The 20,615-nt window shown below is 39.7% G+C and overlaps 1 protein-coding gene and 1 long non-coding RNA gene across 4 annotated transcripts in view; one reads left to right on the forward strand and one right to left on the reverse strand.

Annotated features, from left to right (window-relative positions):
* The window catches only part of LOC141575634 (junction-mediating and -regulatory protein-like), a 189,197-nt gene that overhangs the window by 87,491 nt on the left and 81,091 nt on the right, over nucleotides 1-20,615 (forward strand). The window lies entirely within an intron of this gene.
* LOC141575640 (uncharacterized) lies at nucleotides 22-19,605 on the reverse strand. Of its 3 annotated transcripts, XR_012503332.1 has the most exons (5): nucleotides 17,932-19,605; nucleotides 12,665-12,737; nucleotides 10,651-11,287; nucleotides 7,398-7,470; nucleotides 22-6,015 (listed from the first exon to the last, which is right to left on the reverse strand). It is a non-coding gene; the product is annotated as an uncharacterized LOC141575640 (long non-coding RNA). The 3 variants fall into 3 exon arrangements; XR_012503331.1 differs by having other exon boundaries at nucleotides 10,651-12,737; XR_012503330.1 differs by lacking the exon at nucleotides 17,932-19,605 and having other exon boundaries at nucleotides 10,651-12,869.

The following is a 20,615-nucleotide window of genomic DNA, read 5'->3' on the forward strand; positions in this document are numbered from 1 at the left end:
GCCTAATAGGCTCATGAAAAAATGCTTAATATCACTAATTATCAGAGAAATGTAAATCAAAACTACAATGAGATATTATCTCACACTAGTCATAATGGCCATCATTCAAAAGTCCACAAATGAAAAATGCTGGAGGGGGTGTGGAGAAAAGAGCACCCTAATACACTGTTGGTGTCAATGCAGTTTGGTGCAGCCATTGTGGAAAACAGTATAAAGATTCCTAAAAAGACAAAAAATACAAATAACTTATAATGCAGCAATCCCACTCCTGGACAATTATCCAAAGGGAACGCTAAATCAAAAATACGTCTACACATCCTACAGCCAGCATAGTACTCAATGGTGAAAAACTCAAAATCTTCCCACTAAAATCTGGAACAAGACACCGTTACCCACTATCACCACTCCTATTCAATGTAGTCTTGAAAGTCCTAGCCACAGCAATCAGGCAAGAGAGAGAAATAAAAGGGATCCAAATTGGAAAAGACGTAAAAGTGTTACTATATGCAGATGACATGATATTATATATAGAAAACCCAAAAACTACTAGAAATAATCACAGAATTCAGCAAGATAGCAGGTTACAAGACTAGCATTGAAAAATAAATTTCATTTATTTACACTAATGATGAATCAACAGAAAAAGAATATAAAGAATCAATCCCCTTTAAAATAGTCCCCAAAGTAATAAAATACTGAGAAGTAAATCTAACCAAGGAAGTGAAAGACTTTTACACAGAAAACTATAAAACACTGATGAAGGAAATTAAATAAGACTTTAAAAAAATGGAAAGATATCCCATGCTCCTGGATTGGAAGAATCAATATTGCTGAAATGGTCATATGCCCAAGGCAATCTACATATTTAAGGTGATCCCTATCAATTTACCCAGGACATATTTCACAGAAGTAGAACAAATCATAATAAAATTTACATAATCTTGTTTAATAAAAGCTATTTTTGACAAACCTACAGCTAGCACAATACTCAATGGTGAAAAATTGAAAACCTTCCCACAAATATCTGGATTGCACTTGGACCAAGAAAAAAATTAAGAAGGACATGATTAAAACAGCTGGTACAATTTGAATATGAACTGTGGCATACATAATAATACTGAATCAGTATTAAGTATCCTATTTTGATAAATATATTGTGATTGCATAAGAGAAAATCTATATCTTTAAAAATAGTCACTGAATTTGAGACATGATTTCTGTAAATTATACTCAGATCATTCAGAAATAGATATGACCAGGAGTGGATCCTGTGGTAAGTCTATTTTCAGTTTTTTGAGACATCTCCATACTGTTTTCCATAATGGCTGCACCATGCATATGATCTAGCACTCCCACTCCTGGGCATATATCCAGAGGGAACCCTAAACTGAAAAGATACATGCACCCCAATGTCCATAGCAGCACAAAATACAATAGCCAAGACATGAAAACAACCTAAATGTCCATTGACATATGACACTATAAAGAAGCGGTGTTATATTTATACAATGGAATACTATTCAGCCATAAAAAAGAATAAAATCATAACATGGATGGATCTAGAGATCATCATTCTAAGTGAAGTAAGCCAGAAAGAGAAAGAAAATATATGGTATCACTTATATATGAAATCTAAAAAATGAAAGAAAAGGAAGACAATAATGAACTCATCTACAAAGTAGAAACAGACTCACAAGCATAGTAAATATTCTTATGGTTACTGGGTGAAAGCGAGTGGGAAGGGATAAATTTGTCAGTTTGTGATTTGCAAATGTGGGCCACAATATATAAAAACTGGATTAAAAAAACAATTTTCTTCTGTATAGCACAGGGATCTTTAACTCCTTCTGCTTCTTTTCCAATTTGGATCTCTTTTATTTCTTTTTCTTTCCTGAGTGCAGTGGCTAGGACTTCCAAGATTATGTTGAATAGAAATGGTGAGAGTGGACAACCTTGAATTTTCCCAGATTTTAGTAGGAAGGTTTTCAGCATTTCCCATTGAGTTCTATGCTGGCTATAAGTTTGTCATAAACAGCTTTTGTTATGTTGAGATATGTTCCCTATAAGCCCACTTTGGTGAGAACTTTTATCATAAATTGGCATTGAATTTTATCAAATGCTTTTTCTGCATCTATTAAACTAAAAGAAGAAATTATATGGAACCACAAAAGACCTAGAATTGCCAAAGAATTACTGAAGAAAAAGAAAAGTGGCTGGAGGAAAAACTCTCCCAGACTTCAGACAATACTACAGAGCTACACTAATCAAGATAGCGTGGTATTGGTACAAAAACAGATATATGGAGCATTGGAACAGAATAGAGAGCCCTGAAATGAACCCACAAAATTTTGGTCTACTAATTTTCAACAAAAGAGGCAAGAATATTCAATGGAATCAAGAGAGTCTCTTCAGCAAATGGTGATTGGAAAACTGGACAGCAGCACATAAAACAATAAAGCTAGAACTCTCCCTTACACCATACACAAAAATAAACTCAAAATTAATCAAAGACTTAAACATAAGACATGATAAAATAAACCTCCTAGAGGAAAATGTAGGCAAAACATTATCTGATATACATCTGAAAAATATTCTCCTAGAAAAGTGAACCCAAGCAATAGAAATAAATGAAAGAATAAACAAATGGAACCTAATAAAATTTACAAGCTTCTGCACAGCAAAAGAAACCGTAAGTAAAATAAAACGACAACCTAGGGAATGGGAAAAACATTTTTGCAAATGAAATTGACAAATGCTTGATCTCCAGAATATATAAGCAGCTCAACAATTTAATAAAAATAAAAACAAACAAACCAATCCAAAATGGGCAGAAGACCCAAATAAGCAATTCTCCAAGGAAGGCATGCAAATGATCAATAGGTATATGAAAAAATGCTCAATATCACTAATTATCAGAGAAACGCAAATCAAAACTAAAATGAGGTATTACCTCAAACAAGTCAGAATGGCAATCATTCAAAAGTTCAAAAATGACAAACGCTGGAGAGGCTGTGGAGAAAAGGGAACCCTCCTACACTGCTGGAGAGAATGCAGTTTGGTGCAGCCACTGTGGAAAACAGCATGGAGATTCCTAAAAAGATTAGGAATAGACCTAACATATGACCCAGGATAACACATCTGGACAAATATACAGAAGGAACCCTACTTCAAAATGAAACTTGCACCCCAATGTTCATAGCAGAATTATTTACAATAGCCAAGGCATTGAAAGAGCCTAAACGTCCATCAACAGATGACTGGATAAAGCAAATGTGGTATATTTATAAAATGGAATACTATTAAGACATAAAATCCGACAACATAATACCATGTGAAGCAACATGGATGTTACTGCAGAATACCATTCTAAGTGGATTAAGCCAGAAAGAAAAAGAAAAATACCATATGAGATCACTCATATGTGGAAATATATATATATATTTATATATAAATAACAGAGACAGACACATAGACATAGAATACAAATTTCTGGACAAAGGGGAATGAGGGTGGGAAAGGACTGGGATATCCAAATGTAGAAAATATATCCAAGATTGTACTGTGTACAACACAGAAATATATACATGATTTTGTGCTGGCTGACAATGAAGAGTAGTGACAATGAATGTATATATGCCCATGCATAACAGAAAAACTGTGCTCTACACTGGAATATGAAACAAAATTACAAAATGATTAAGAATCAATAATAAGTTAAAAACAAAAAGAAATTTGATGGGTAAGATAATAGCACAGTGAAAGACAGGAATTGGCAGACTAGATAATGAAGAGGGACTTGAAAGTGTTTGAGAAGACACGAGAACACAAAACCGCCAGAAAAAGATGATATCGAAAATCAAGTGAAAACCAATAAAAACATTGCTGTTGAAACCTGGGAAAAGACAAAGGATGCAAGACTAGGACATATAGGATTCCCAGATGAAAAAGAAAGATAATAAAAGAAAAAATAAAAAAGGTCAGAAAAGGTATTCAAAAAAAATCAGACTGAAATTTGCTGAAAGCCAAGAAACAATCATCTATACAAAACCAGGAAGCACACATCATCCAAAGCAGACGAAATCATAATAGTCCTAGAAGTAGCAGTGTTGTCATTCAAATCATCAAAGCTCATGATCAAACCCAATGATTGTAAATGCACTTAGAGAATAACAACATAGTCATAACAGAACCTTCAGAGGGGTTTCAGCTGATATCTCGACAGAAACATTGCAGGACAGGAAGCAGGGCAAAGACATAGACCAAAACCTGAATTAGAAAAAGCTGCAATCCAGGGTAGCCAGCGCAACAAGGCCTAAATGTACAATAACGGCAGAGGTAAAGAACTTCACAGACTGGCAAAACTAAAAAGATTTCAGCAGTTGAAAACTTATCCTAAAAGAAAGATTGAGAATTCTACCCTGAATAGAAAACAAGAAAGATGGTCTGGAAATAAGAAAACCATCATTGGAAAGGCAAGAAGTGCAATCAGTTTCAAAGAATAAACAAAAGGTGGGCAAAAGGGACGTCAAAATCCTAAAGATGGGAGTAGGAAGCAGGAAAACATAGGTGATTTTCAGCACTTTATTTGTGAATCAGCTTATATGATTCTCTGAAGCAAACGGAGAGATACATGGCATAATGTGTTTGCAAAACAAACAAAAAACAAACAAACAAACACCAGAAGCGTACGGTTGACTGACATATCTGAAGGAATCAAGATAATTCACAAGAAAATACTCAAGGTGATGTCAAGGATCATTCAGCAAGCATTGACACAGTATCGATGCTTGCATGTACACAACACACTTGTATTTAGAAAACAGATGAGTGCATTAATATTTATAAATATTGATTCATAAGAGAACATTGTAACCTAACCCAAATGCCTATTTTCAATAAAATGGATGCATAGTCCATGATATAGTCTTACAAGCCTTCCAACAGTTTGAATTAATGGCATATTCCACCCTACGAAGAGAATAAATGGCATATGCATAATACAAAGAAATTTAGCTCTGCAAAACTGTACTAAGAGCAGAAGAGACAGACAGTAAAATGTACATTGGGATTTTTTTCATTTCATGGAAATTCAGCCCCCATGAAACAAATGGATCCGTGTTCTGAGAGTGTGGGTGTTTCAGCAGAAATGCAACAGACAGATATGCATTCTGGGTGAATGGATGTTATGCAAACATAAGATTCCTATAGTGGGTCTTTGGGTACTGTTAACTGTTAAAAAGGTTAAGGACGTGTGAATCCATAAACTTAACATGGACACACTTCCCTCCGTTTGTACTGTGTATAGAGAACTGCACAAAAGTAAAGAGGGAAGGAAATAAAGGACCATGGGATGCTAATGGAGAGAATTACACTTAACTTAGGAACCTCTCGTCTGATGAAGCTCCTCCCCCAACACAGACAAGATGCAGCAACCCCTGGGGAAGGCAGTTACCACTTAAAATCCAGGTGGAATGTAGGTTTGTCCCACGTGGCTTGTTGTGGCTGGTGGATCCAAGGTAACTGGGCAGAACACTGTGGTTGGATCACTGTCATGGAGGGGCTGCTGCCCTCTGTGAAACTTGGGTTATGTCTCCTTTTTAGGAAGCTGTGTATGTTCGAGATACTGCTGCTGCCCAATGGCCTGAGTTCATAGGTCAATTTCCAGAAACTGGAAGGGCAGACAGTGGAAGTTCTGCCTGTCTTCAGCTTACTGGTGAGGCTCTGAGGTACTTTCAGGCTTGCCCACTCCTGTAGAAGTTGACTTTATAGGAGGCACGAAGAGAAGTTGGCAGAAGAGCTGACTGCACGGATTGTGTAGAGATGCGAACACATTGATGAGAGTTGTTCTGCTACAATGGAGAATACTGGCATGGAGACTTCTGTACAGAATACCAGGCTCGAAAGACATTCATGAGACATATTGAGCCTCACTGATACTGGCAGAAATCTGTGGAGGGTCAACGTGCACTTGAGGAAAGTATTCAATTCACTGCTCCAAGAACAGGTCCAAGATTGCTGCCGTCAAAAACAGAAGAGATGTCAGATATGATGAAAGCGCTCCTGTTCTTTGAAGAGGTCATGAGAATCCACATGTCCCAAGGCACAATTACAAACCACACAGACCACCAAGCACCAAGCCCAGTAAGCCTTTTCCCAGGGTTGGGCCTAGTATCAAGCACTTGCTCTTCCCTCCCCCCAAGTCAGACATCCATTTCAAAGGATCAGCACCTGAGCTGCAATGAAGCCATTAGAAGCAGAGCAAGCCCCTCCTAGATTCAGAGTTCCTCCACCTTCACATTCTGTGCACAAGAGTGAAATCCTCCATAGTCAATTACTCTCGACAATAACAGACTGGAATTCAATTCATAGCTCACACCATGAAATTATGACTTTCCCCTAGATTCAGCAAATCCTGGTGTTATGTCTTCTATGGAATGAAGGGAGTGTGGTAAGTGAATGGATTCTTTGACAAAACTTGAATACGTAATAGGCCTCAGTATTTCAAGAGAGTACAGGTTACGATTTAAAGTCAGTTTTTGAAATGAACTGTAAAAGTCGCCATAAAGATGTAGGGACATATGTTTTGTGGATTGTCTTTTCCCTTCAGTCAAATCCCAAGTGCAGGGTATCATGGGGTGCAGTCTTGGATGGGTTAAATTGCTTTACAAAAAATGATCAGAAGATTAAACTTTCTCATCATTGATAGAAGTGCACCTGATTCTCCATAGACTAGCAAGGCTGCAGTAGTGTTCTCATAGCTATAATGCCTCTAGTTGTGATTGGAACCAAGCCTGCATGTAAATATGTTGTTTGGTTTTCCTTGTGTTTTCCTAGATAGAAATGGTACTTCTTGAAATGCCAACTTTGGCCAGTATGTGTCATTGGGAGGAACGGTCACCACATGAACAAGGGAAATCTAGGGTGGGGGAAATATCATTGCTCCAATACTTATTGCATGGTTCCTGCTGTTGATGAAGGCATCAACATTAAAGGGTTCGCCTGTCCCCTTCATCACTTTGGACTGCTATTTTACATTCTTTCTCTCTATTTTTTCTCGTAGAGCTGACAAATTGGCACCTGAAAATCACAACTCTGGTTTGTATCTATATTCAGTATGTTTTGAAAATTAACATTATTTTCATACAAATCCCAAAATATGTAAATCAATTCCATTAACTTTTGAAAGACTGCAACTGAGGTATCAACAAAATGGCAATACTGGAGTCTTCGGGTAAACCCTCCCAATATGGCTGTACAGATAAAAAAGCTAAGCAAGAATCATATGTCTGTGAGTTATGTCTGGAAAGTGATGATTTATCAATGTCCAGCTGGCAGAGTACCAGTGCAAACTTCGCTCACTCGCTGCCATGTAGAAAGCAAGATTAATATGGACTCACCCAGCCCTTGGCTCAGGACAGTTGCCGAACAGTGGTCTCTTTCTTCCAAACACAGAAAGAGGCCTCACAAAACCTGGAAGGAGGAGAAGGCAAAGTAGAGAATGGAAATCAGTGCAGGACCAGACATCTGGTGAAGGAGTAGCAAAGGTGAAACTCTGTTTTACTTGGATGCACACTCTCAAGCGGACAGGACAAATGGGATTGAATGCACGGCACTGAGTGTTAGAAGAGTGCACAGCAGATGCTTGGCTGACATAACTCAAAGAGATCATCACACAATAACCCCACAATTGATTTCCAGACCAAGATCCGAGCTGCCAAATTTTAGCTAGCAGAGGCTGCGCAAGATGAGGGACAGGGCTTTGGATGATGGCATACTTTGAGTGTCAGTGATCTTGAGGGTTTTGTGGTAATTGGTTGGTACTATCAAGAGAGCAAACCGGCCTGGGACCCCAATGGGAAAGCAAACACACTGGCGTGCAAGGTTGAGTTTATTGAAATGTCCCATGGACGCATCCACTGCATATGCAGGCCCAGGGACCAATTTGGCATTTTGCTAATCGCATATGTGTGGTGCTCAATTAGAGCGATCATGCATGTGGTCTGAGTTTTCCTGGGGGCCATGTGGTTGAAATAAGAATCCAAGGCCATAGGATCTGCCACTTTCATAGGCAGGACTGGGATAAGGGTTTGGTACGTGGCAGAAGATGCAGGACAGCTCTGTGGTAGCCTTCATGGTCCAATGCCACAAAGATGAGAGAAAAAAGAACAGTGGTCTAAGTCCCCAGCGTGAGATGTTGAAGCATTTCCTTCAGCATAATGTGCCAAATGCAAATGCTACATTTGGAATGGCACTGACATGGTATGGCAACGAGGACACAAAGATGGGGCTGTGCGATGATTGCAGTAGGCCCTGATTCATTACCCTCATAGAAATGTTTCCACAGGTGTTTCTGTATACAGAGAAGCTCTGGGAAGATCTAATATTGGGACATTCCCATGGCAATAGAAAGGACAAGCGCACTGTCATAATTGTGTTTTGGAAACACTCCAAAATGACACACAGCAGCCTGCAGAGCAGAAATCCATTAGAAGCTTTGTTTCCACAAGAGGTAGGGTCCTGTGCACTTTCAGAGCTGTGACAAGTGTAATAAAAATGAGGTTCTACTAAACGACAAAGGTAGGGTTTGTTCATCACAACTGCAACACCAGCAATTAGATTTATACCACACAACACACACAGGAAAATGACATGGCATCACTGTATAGGAGAAATTGTCATCACAGTAATATCATGGAATTACTTACAAACAAGAGACTGAAATTTTCACTTAACCAAGCCCTGCATGTCTAAATTATATACCTGATAATACTTGACCAGTAGAGATACAGAAGTATAGTAAAAGAGACAGGAAGTATTATTTTCAGTTCCAAAGTGGTTGAAGGCTCTAGAAAATCCTTTCAAAGAACTAGACTCTGAAACATGCCCAGAGAAGGCCTTGAAAATGGAGGTGAGAGAAACACTGAAGAACAACAGTTTCTCAGAATGACGAAGGGCAGAATACCAGAAAAGGGGAAGAGAACATCTAAAGACAAGCCAAATAAATTAAGTAAACTCGATGGATGAGATAATATCACGGTTAAAGTCAGTCCTATGCAGACTACAAAATGCAGAGGGACTTGTGTGTGACTGCGAATACAGGAAAACAGAAATCTCTTGATCAGAAGATGACATAGAAAAGCACCTGAAAGCCAATGTAAACACTTCTGTTGAACCCTGGGATAAGACAAAGCATGCAAGGCTAGGATTCATAGGAGTCCCAGATGGAAAAGCAAGATATAAAAAAAAATTTTTGAAAAGTTATTTGGAAAAAAATCAGACTGAAACTTGCTGAAACGCAAGAAACAATCATCTATAAGAAACCAGGAAGAACACAGCGTCTAAAGCAGGTGGAATCCCAATAGACAAAGCAGCTGTATTATCATTCAAATCATCAAAGTTCATGATCAACCAAGTAATTTTAAATGCACTTAGAGTAAAGCAATGAAGTCACAACAGAACCTTCAGAGGTGTTTCAGCTGATATCTCAACAGATTCATTGTAGGACAGGAAGCAGGGCCAAGACATAGACCAAATTCATGAGAAAATCTGCAGTCTAGTGTAGAGTATGCCACAAGACTGCCCTTCACAATAATGGCCCAAGTAGAGAATTTCACAGAGCGGCCAATCGTAAAAGAATTCAGCAGTTCAAAATTTATCCTAAAAGAAAGATTGAGAATTCAACCCTGAATAGAAAACAAGCAGGATGATCTGGAAATAAGAACACCATCACTGGAAATGCAAAGGTTGCTATGACTTGTAAAGAAAAAACAGGAAGTAGGCAAATTAGATGTCAAAATCGTAAAAATGGGAGAAGGAAGCAGGAAAACATAGGTGATTTTCAGCACTTTACTATGTGAATCAGCTTATAGGACTCTCTGAAACAAACTGAGTGATACATGGCATAATGTCTTTGCAAAACAAACAACAAACAAACAAACAAACACCAAAAGTATACTGTTGACTGACATATATCCAAAGGAATCAAGATCATTCAAAAAAAATACGTAAAGTGATGTCAAGGATCATTCAGCACGAATCGACACAGTATCGCTGCTTGCATGTACACAGCAAAATTTTGTTTAGAAAACAGATGCGTGCATTAATATTCATAAATTTTGTTCCATAAGAGCACATCATGACCTAACGAAATGCCTGTTTTGAATAAAATGGATCCATAGTCCGTGATATAGGCTTATAGCATTCCAACAGGACGAATGAATGGAATATTGAACCCTATGAAGAGAATAAATGGCATATGCCTATAACAATGAAAAGTAGCTCTGCAAAACAGTACTAAGAGCAAAAGAGACAGACAGTAAATTGTACATTGGGATTTTTTTCATTTCATGGAAATTCAGCCCCCATGAAACAAATGGATCCATGTTCTGAGAGTGTGGGTGTTTCAGCAGAAAAGCAACAGACGGATATGCATTCTGGGTGAATGGATATTATGCAATCATAATATTCCTATAGTGGGTCTTTACATGCTTTTAACTGTTAGAAAGGTTAAAGACGTGTGAATACATAAACTTAAAATTGACACACTTCTCTCCATTCGTACTGTGTATAAAGATCTGCACAAAAGGAAAGAGGGAAGGAAATAAAGGACCATGGGACACTAATGGAGAGAATCACAATTAACTTAGGAACCTCTCATTTGATGCAGCACCTCCTCCAACAATGACAAAATGCAGCAACAATTGGGGATTTCAGTAACTGCTTGAATTCCAGGTGGAATGTTGGTGTGATCTTCATGGCTTGTTGTGGGTGGTGGATCAAAGGTAACTGGGTGGAACCCTGTTGGTGGATCAGTGTCATGGAAAGGCTGCCACCCTCTGTGAAGCTTGGGTTATGTCTCCTGTTCGGGAAGCTGTGTAAGTTCGAGATACTTCTGCCGCCCTATGGCCTGAGTTCACAAGTCAGTTTCCAGAACCTGAAAGGGAAGACAGTGGAAGTTCTGACTGTTTTCAGCTAACTGGTGAGGCTCTGAGGTACTTTCAGACTTGCCCACTCCTGTAGAAGTTGACATAATTGGAGGCACGAAGAGAAGTTGGCAGAAGAGCTGGCTGTACTGATTGAGGAGGGATGCAAACACATTGAAGAGAGTTGTTCTGCTACAATGGAGAATACTGGCATAGAGACATCTGTACAGAATACCACGCTGGAAAGACATTCGTGAGACATATTGATCATCACTGATACTGGCAGAAACCTGTGGAGGGTCAACGTGCACTTGAGGAACGTACTCAATTCACTTCCCCAAGAACGGGTCCAAGATTAATGCCATCTAAAAAAGAAGAGATGTCAGAGATTATAAAAGCCCTCATGTTCTTGGAAGAGGTCATGAGAATCCACACGTCCCAAGGGGCAATTACAAACCAAACTGACATCCAAGCACCAAGTCCTGGTAAGCCTTTTCCCAGGGTTTGGCCTAGCTATGAAGCACTTGCTCTTCCCTCCCCTCCACCCAGGCATCCATTTCAAAGGATCAGCACTTGTGCTGCAATGAAGCCAGTAGGAGCAGAGCAAGCCCCTCCCAGAATCAGAGTTCCTCCACCTTCACATTCTGTACATAATAGTGAGCTCCTCCTTGGTCAATTACTCTCAACTAAAATAGATTAGATTTGAATTCTTAGCTCACACCATGAAATGATGACCTTCCCCTAGATTCAGCAAATTCTGGGGTTATGTCTTCTTTGGGGTGAAGGGAGTGTTGTAAGTGAGGGGAATTTTTGACTGGACTTGAAAATGTATTAGGCCTCAGTTTTTCAATACTGTATAGGTTACTATTATAAGTCAGTTATTGAAATGAACTGTAAAATTCACCATAGACATGTAGGGACACATGATTTGTGGATAGTCTTTTCCCTGCAGTCAAGTCCCAGGTGCAGGTTATCATGGGGGTGCAGGCTTGGATGGGTTAAATTGCTTTATCAAACATGATAGGATGATGAAACATTCGCATTGTCGATAGAAGATCACCTGGTTCTCCATAGACTAGCAAAGCTGCAGCTGTGTTCTCATAGCCATAATGCCTCAAGGTGCTATTGGACACAAGCCTACATGTAAATATGTTGTTTGGTTTTCCTTCTGTTTTCCTAGAGAGAAAAGTTGCCCCTTGAAATGACAACATTGGCCAGTATGTGTCATTGGAAGGAAAGGGCACCACATGCACAAGGGAAACCCAGGTTTGGGGTTATTTCATGGTTCCATTATTTATTTCATGGTTCCTGTTGTTGTAGAAGGCATCAACAGTAAAGGGTTCACCTGTTCCCTTCATCACCTTGGACTGCTATTTTACATTCTTTCTGTCTATTTTTCTCTTAGAGATGAAAAACTGGCACCTGAAAATGACAAGTCTGGTTTGTAGATAGATACAGTATCTTTCAAAAATTAACTTCATTTTCATAAAAATCCCAAAACATGTAAATCAATTCCACTTACCATTTGAAAGATTGCAAATGAGGTATCAACAAAATGTGAATAATGGAGTCTTCGGACAAACCCTCCAAACATGGCTGTACAGATAATAGAGCTAAACAAGAATCACATGTTTGTGATTTATGTTTGGAAATTGTTGATTTATCGATGTAAGTTGGCTGAGTACCAGTTCAAACTTCGCTCACTCGCTGCCATGTACACAGCAAGATAAAGATCGACTCACCCAGCCCTTGGCTCAGGACAGTTGCCGAACAGTGGTCTCCTACTTCCAAAGACAGAAAGAGGCCTCACAAAACCTGGAAGGAGGAGAAGGCAAAGTAGAGAATGGAAATCAGTGCAGGACCTGACCTCTGGTGAAGGAACAGCAAAGGTGAAACTCTGTATTACTTGGATACATACTCTCAAGTTGACAGGAAATATGGGATTGAAAGCAGTGCACTGAGATTTAGAAGAGTGCACAGCAGATGCTTGGCTGACAGAATTCAAAGAGATCATCACACAATAGCCCCACAACTGATTCCCAGATCAAGATCCAACCTGCCAAATTTTAGCTAGCAGAAGATACGCAAGATGAGAAAAACGGCTATGTATGATGTCGCACACTGAGTCTCAATGATCTTGAGGGTGATATGGTTTGTGGTTGGTCCTATCAAGAGAGAAACTGGCCTAAGACCCTAGTGGGAATGCAAACACACTGGCGTACAAGGTTGAGTTTATTGAAATATCCCATGGAAATATCCACTGCATCTGCAGGCCTAGGGATAATTTGGCATTTTGCCAATTGAGCACATGTGGGGCTCAATCAGAGACATCATGCATATGGTCTGCGGGTTCCTGGGGGCCTTGTGTTTGAAATTAGTATCCGAGGCCATAGGATCTGCCATTTTCATAGGCAGGAGTTGGATTAGGGTTTGGTACGTGGCAGAAGTTGAGGGACAGCTCTGTGGTAACCTTCATGGTCCAATGACACAAAGATAAGAGAACAAAGAAGAGTGGTCTAGGTCTGCATAATGAGAAGATGAAGCATTTCCTTCAGCATAAACTGCCAAATGCAGATGCTACATTAGTAATGGCACTGAAATGGTATGGCACCAAGGACAACAAGGTGGGGCTGCGGGATCATTGCAGCAGGCCCTGATGCATGACCTGCTTAGATATGTTTCCACAGGTGTTTCTGTATGCAGAGAAGCTCTGGGAAGAACTTGTACTATTTGGACATTCCCATGGCAATAGAATGTACAAGTGCACTGTCACAAAGGTGTTTTGGAAACACTCCAAAATGACATACAGAAGCCTGCAGAGCAGAAACCCTTTAGAAGCTTCATTTCCACAAGAGGTAAGGTCCTGTGCACTTTCAGAGATGTGACATAAGCATAATAAAAATGAGGAACTAATAACCGACAAGAGTAGGGATTTTACATCACAACAACTGCAACACCAGCAATTAGAGATAAACCACACAACACACAAAGAAAAATGACATGGCGTCACTGTGTAGGAAAAATTGTCCTCACAGGAATATCATGGAATTGCTTAGAAACAAGAGACTAAAACTTTAACTTAACCTTGCCCTGCAAGACTACATTGTATACCTGATAATACTTGAACAGTAGAGCTACAGAAGCATAGTAAAAGAGACAGGAAGTACCATTTCCAATTCCAAAGAGATTGAAGGCTCCAGAAAATTCTTTCAAAGAATATACTCCAAAACACTCCCAGAGAAGGCCTTCAAAACGGAGGTGAGAGAAACACTGAAGAACTACAGTGTCTCAGATTGACAAAAGGCAGAATTCCAGAAAAGAGGAATAGAACATGTAACGATGAGACAAATAAAAGAAGAAAACTAGAAAGATGAGATAATATCACGGGTAAAGTCAGTCCAAAGCAGACTACATAATGCAGAGGGACACGTGAGTGTCTGTGAAGACAGCAGAACAAAAATCCCTTGATCAGAAGATGACATAAAAAAGCAACTGAAAACCAATGCAAACACTGCTGTTGAACCCTGGGATAAGACAAAGCATGCAAGGCTAGGATTCATAGGAGTCCAGATGGAAAAGCAAGATATAAAAAAAATTTTTTTGAAAAGTTTTTTGGAAAAAAAATCCGACTGAAATTTGCTGAAATGCAAGAAACAATCATCTATAACAAACCAGGAAGAACACAGAATCTAAAGCAGGCGGATCCCAATAGACATACAAGTAGCTGTATTATCGTTCAAATCATCAATGTTCATGATCAAACCAGTGATTTTAAATGCACCGAGAGGAAAGCAACTAAGTCACAACAGAACCTCCAGATGGGTTTCAGCTGATTTCTCGACAGATTCATTGCAGGACAGGAAGCAGGGAAAAGATATAGACCAAATTCTGAATGAGAAAATCTGCAGTATAGTGTAGCCTGTGTCACAAGACTGCCCTTCACAATACTGGCCAATGTAGAGAATTTCACAGAGTGGCCAATCGTAAAAGAATTCCGCAGTTCAAAATTTATCCTAAAAGAAAGATTGAGAATTCAACCCTGAATAGAAAACAAGCAAGATGATCTGGAAATAAGAAAACCATCATTGGAAATGCAAGATTTGCAATGAGTTGCAAATAATCTACAAGAAGCAGGCAAAGAAGACATCAAAATCCTAAAGATGGGAGAAGGAAGCAGGAAAACATAGGTGATTTTCAGCACTTTGCTATGTGAATGAGCTTATAAGACCCTCTGAAACAAACGGAGTGATACATGGCATAATGTGTTTGCAACACAAAGAACAAACATACAAACAACAAAAGCGTATGGTTGACTGACATACATCTGAAGGAACCAAGATAATTCACAACAAAATAGTCAAAGAGATGTCAAGTATCTTTCAGCATGCATAGACATATTATCACTCCTTGCATGTATCCAAAACACTTGTATTAAGAAAACAGATGTGTTCATTAATATTTATAAATATTGATTCATAAGAGAATATTGTGACCTAACCCAAATGCCTATTTTGAATAAAATGGATCCATAGTCCATAATATATTCTTACATGCTTTCCAACAGAATGAATGAATGGCATACTGAACCCTACGAGGAGAATAAAAGGCATATGCCTATAACAAAGACAAGCAGCTCTGCAAAACCGTACTAAGAGCAAAAGAGACAAACAGTAAAGTGTACATTGGGATTAGTTTAATTTCTAGGAAATTCAGACCCCATGAAACCAATGGATGTAACTTCTGAGAGTGTGGGAGTTTCAGCAGAAAAGCAACAGAAAGATAAGCATACTGGGTGAATGGATATTATGAAAGCATAAGATTACTATTGTGTGTCTTTGGGTACTGTTAACTGTTAGAAAGTTTAAACACGTGTGAATTGATAAACTTAAAATGGACACATCACCCTCCCTTTGTTTGTGTCTAGTGACCTGCACAAAAGAAAAGAGGAAAGAAAAAAAGGAACATGGGATGCTAATGGTGAGAATCACACTAATCTTAGGAACCTCCAGTCTGTTGAAGCCCCTCCCCCAACACTGACAAGATTCAGCAACCATTGGGAATGGCAGTTACTGTTTGAATTCCAGGTAGAATGTTTGTTTGTTCCAAGTGGCTTGTTGTGGCTGGTGGATCCAAGGTAACTGGGAAGAACCCTGTGGGTGGATCAGTGTCATGGAAGGGCTGCCGCCCTCTGTGAAGCTTGGGTTATTTCTCCTGATCGGGAAGCTGTGTAGGTTCAAGATACTGCTGCTGCCCAATGGCCTGAGTACACGGGTCAGTTTCCAGAACCTGAAAGGGCAGACAGTGGAAGTTCTGCCTGTCTTCAGCTTATTGGTGAAATTCTGAGGTACTTTCAGACTGCCCAGTCCTGTAGAAGTCGACTTTATGGGAGGCACAAAGAGAAGTTGGCAGAAGAGCTGGCTGTTCAAATTGAAGAGAGATGCGAACACAATGATGAGAATTGTTCTGCTACAATGGAGAATACTGGCATGGAGACTTCTGTACAGAATACCAGGCTCAGAAGTCATTCATGAGACGTATTGGGCCTCACTGATACTGGCAGAAACCTGTGGATGTTCAACGTGCACTTGAGAAAAGATTTCAATTCACTGCTCCAAGAACGGCACCAAGAACCCTGCTGTCTAAAACAGAAGAAATGGCAGAGATGATAAAATCGCTCATGTTCTTGGAATAGATTGTGAGAATCCACACGTCCCAAGGGGCAATTATTAACCACTCAGTCCACCAACAACCAAGCCCTGGTAAGCCATTTCAAAGGGTTGGGTCTAGATATCAAGCAATTGCTCTTCCCTCCCCTCTTCTCAGGCATCGATTTCAAAGGATCAGCACCTGAGCTGCAATGAAGCCAGTAAGAGCAGAGCAAGCCCGTCCTAGAATCAGAGTTCTTCCACATTCACATTCTGTGCACAACAGTGTTCTCCTCCATGGCCAACTACTCTCAACTAAAATAGATTGGAATTGAAATCTTAGCTCACACCACGAAATGTTGATCTTCCCCTAGATTCAGGGAATTCTGGTGTTATGTCTTCTTTTGGGTGAAGTGATTGTGGTAAGTGAGGGGAATCTTTGACTGAAGTTGAATATGTATTAGGCCTCAGATTTTTAAAACATTATAATTTTGTATTCTAAGTCACTTTTAAACAGGAACTGTAAAAGTCGCCATAGAGTTGTAGGAACACATGTTGTAAATTGTCTTTTCCCTTCAGTCCAGTCCCGGGTGCAGGTTATCATGGGGGTGCAGTCTTGGATGGGTTAAACTGCTTTACAAACATGATCGGATGATTAAACATTCTCATTGTGGATGGAAGAGCACCTGGTTCTCCATAGACTAGCAAAGCTGCAGCAGTTTTCTCATAACTACAATGCATCTAGGTGCTATTGGAACCAAGCCTATGTGCAAATATATTCTTTGGGGTTCCTTGCGTTGTCCTAGAGAGAAAAGTTGCCCCTTGAACCACCAAAATTAGCCAGTATGTGTCTTTGGGAGAAAGGGCACCACATGAACAAGGGAAACCCAAGGTGGGGGTTATTTCAAGGTTCCGATAGTTATTGCATGGTTCCTGTTGTTGTTGAAGGCATCAAGAATAAAGGGTCCACCTGTCCCCTTCATCAATTTGGACTGCTTTTTTACATTCTTTCTATTTTTCTCTTAGAGCGTACAATGTGGTACCTGAAAATGACAAGTCTTTTTTGTAGCTAGACACATTATGTTTCAAAAATTGACTTCATTTTCAAACAAATCCCAAAATATTTCAATCAATTCCATTAACCATTTGAAAGGCTGCAAATGAGGTATCAACACAGTGTAAATACAGAAGTTTTCTGGCAAAAACTCCCACCGTGTCTATACAGATAAAATAGCTACACAAGAATCACATGTATCTGAGTTATGTCTGGAAAGTGATTATTTATCAATGTCCAGCTGGCAGAGTACCAGTGCAAACTTCGCTCACTCGCTGCCATATACAAAGCAAGATAAACATCGACTCACCCAGCCCTTGGCTCAAGACAGTTGCCGAACAGTAGACTCTTACTTCCAAAGACAGAAAGAGTCCTCACAAAACCTGGAAGGGGGACAAGGCAAAGTAGAGAATGGAAATCATTGGAAGACCTGACAACTGGTGAAGGAGCAGCAAAGGTGAAACTCTGTTTTACTTGCACGCAAACTCTCAACCAGACAGAAAACACAGGATTGAAACTGGTGCACTGAGTGTTGGAAGAGTTCACAGCAGATTCTTGGCTGACAGAACTCAAAGAAATCACCACAAAATAGCCCCACAATTCATTCCCAGACATAGATCCGAGCTACCAATTTTGAGCTAGCACAGGATGTGCAAGGTGAGGGACAGGGCTTTGGATGAGGGCACACACTGAATCTCAGTGATCTGGAGGGTGTTGTGGATTTTGGTTGGTCCTATCAAGAGAGAAAACCAGCCTTGGACCCAAATGAGAAAGCAACAACCCTGGCGTGTGAAGTTGAGTTTATTGAAATATACCATGGCCACATCCACTGCATCTGCAGACCCAGGGACCAATATGGCATTTTGCCATTAGAGCAAGAGTTGGGCTCAATCAGAGCCATCATGCATCTGGTCTGAGGGTTCAAGGGGGCCTTGTGGTTGAATTCAGGGTGCAAAGCCATAGGATCTGCCACTTTCATAGTAAGAACTGGGATTATGGTTTGGTATGAGGCAGAGGATGCAGGTCAGCTATGTGGTAGCTTTCATGGTCAAATGCCACTAGGATGAGTGAACAAAGAACTGTGGTCTAGGTCCACAGCATGAGAAGATGCAGCATTTCCTTCAGCAATATCTCCCAAATGCACATGCTACATTTGGGATGGCACTGATATATTATGTCATCGAGGACCCCAAGGTGGGGCTGCGGGTTCATTGCAGCAGTCCCTGATGCATGACATCCTTAGATGTGTTTCCACTGGTGCTTCTGTAGACAGAGTAGCTTTGGAAGAACTGGTACTTTTGGGACATTCCCATGGCAATGGAAAGGACAAACGCACAGTCATGATGGTGTTTTGGAAACACCCCAAAATGGCATACAGCAGCCTGCAGAACAGAAATCTTTTAGAAGCATCGTTTCCACAAGTGGTAGGGTTCTGTGCACTTTCAGAGCTGCGACTTAAGCATAATAAAAATAAGGTTCTACTAAATGACAAGAATAGGGTTTGTTCATCACAACAACTGCAACACCAGCAATTAGAGAGATACCACACAACATACACAAAAAAAGGCATGGCACCACTGTCTAGGAAATATTCTTCCGCAAAAATATCATGCAATTGCATGCAACCAAGAGACTAAAACTTTCACTTAACCAAGTCAGGCAAGTCTAAAATATATACATGATAATACTTGACATGTAGAGATACAGAATTATAGCAAAAGAGACAAGAAGTACAATTTGCAGTTCCAAAGAGATTGAAGGCTCCAGAAAATCCTTTCAAAAAACTAGACTCCAAAACACTACCAGAGGAAACCTTGAAAAAGGATGTGACAGAAACAGTGAAGAGCAATAGTGTCTCAGAATCACAAAGGCAGAATACCAGAAAATGGTAACAGAACATTTAAACATGAGCCAAATAAAATCAGAAAACTCGATGGATGACATAATAGCAGGGGTAAAGTAAGTACTAAGCAGACTACATAATGCAGAGGGATTCGTGAGTGACTGCAAAGACAGGAGAAAAGAAATCCTTTGATCAGAAGATGACATAGAAAAACAACTGAAAATCAATGCAAAAACTGCTGTTGAATCCTGGGATAAGATAAAGCATGCAAGTCTAGTATTCATAGGAGTCCCAGATGTAAAAGCAAGATATATAAAAATAAAAGTTTGAAAAGATATTTGGAAAAAAATCAGACTGAAATTTGCTGAAATGCAGGTCACAAACTTCTATAAGATACCAGGAAAAACACAGCATCTAAAGCAGGCGGAATCCCAATAGACCTACAAGCATCTGTATTATCATTGAAATCAAAATTCATGATAAAACTAGTGATAATATATGCAACTAGAGGAAAGCAACCAAGTCACAACAGAACCCCCAGAGGGGTTTCAGCTGATAACTCGACTGAATCATTGCAGGAGACAGGAAGCAGAGCCAAGATATAGGCCAAATTCTCAATGAGAATATCTGCAGTCTATTGTAGCCTATAACACAAGAATGCCCTTCACAATACTGGGCGATGGAGAGAATTTCACAGAGCGGCCAATCGTAAAAGAATTCCACAGTTCAAAATTTATCCTAAAAGAAAGATTGAGAATTCATCCCTGAATAGAAAATAAGCAAGATGATCTGGAAATAAGAAAATCATCATTGGAAATGCAAGAGGTGCAATGAGTTGCAAAGAATAAACAAGAAGTAGGCAAAGAGCACATGAAAATCCTAAAGTTGGGAGAAGGAAGCAGGAAAACATAGGTGATTTTCAGCACTTTACTATGTGAATCAGCTTATATGCTCTGAAGCATACGGAGTGATGCATGGCATAATGTGTTTGCAAAACAAACAACAAACATAGAAACAAATACCAAAGCATACGGTAGAATGACATATATCTGAAGGACACAAGATAATTCAAAACAATACTCAAAGTGATGTGAAGTATATTTCGGCACTCATCGACACAGTACCACGGCTTGCATGTACACAACAAACTT

Source organism: Camelus bactrianus, chromosome 30 (genome assembly GCF_048773025.1).
Source record: "Camelus bactrianus isolate YW-2024 breed Bactrian camel chromosome 30, ASM4877302v1, whole genome shotgun sequence".
NCBI classification, from domain to species: Eukaryota; Metazoa; Chordata; class Mammalia; order Artiodactyla; family Camelidae; genus Camelus; species Camelus bactrianus.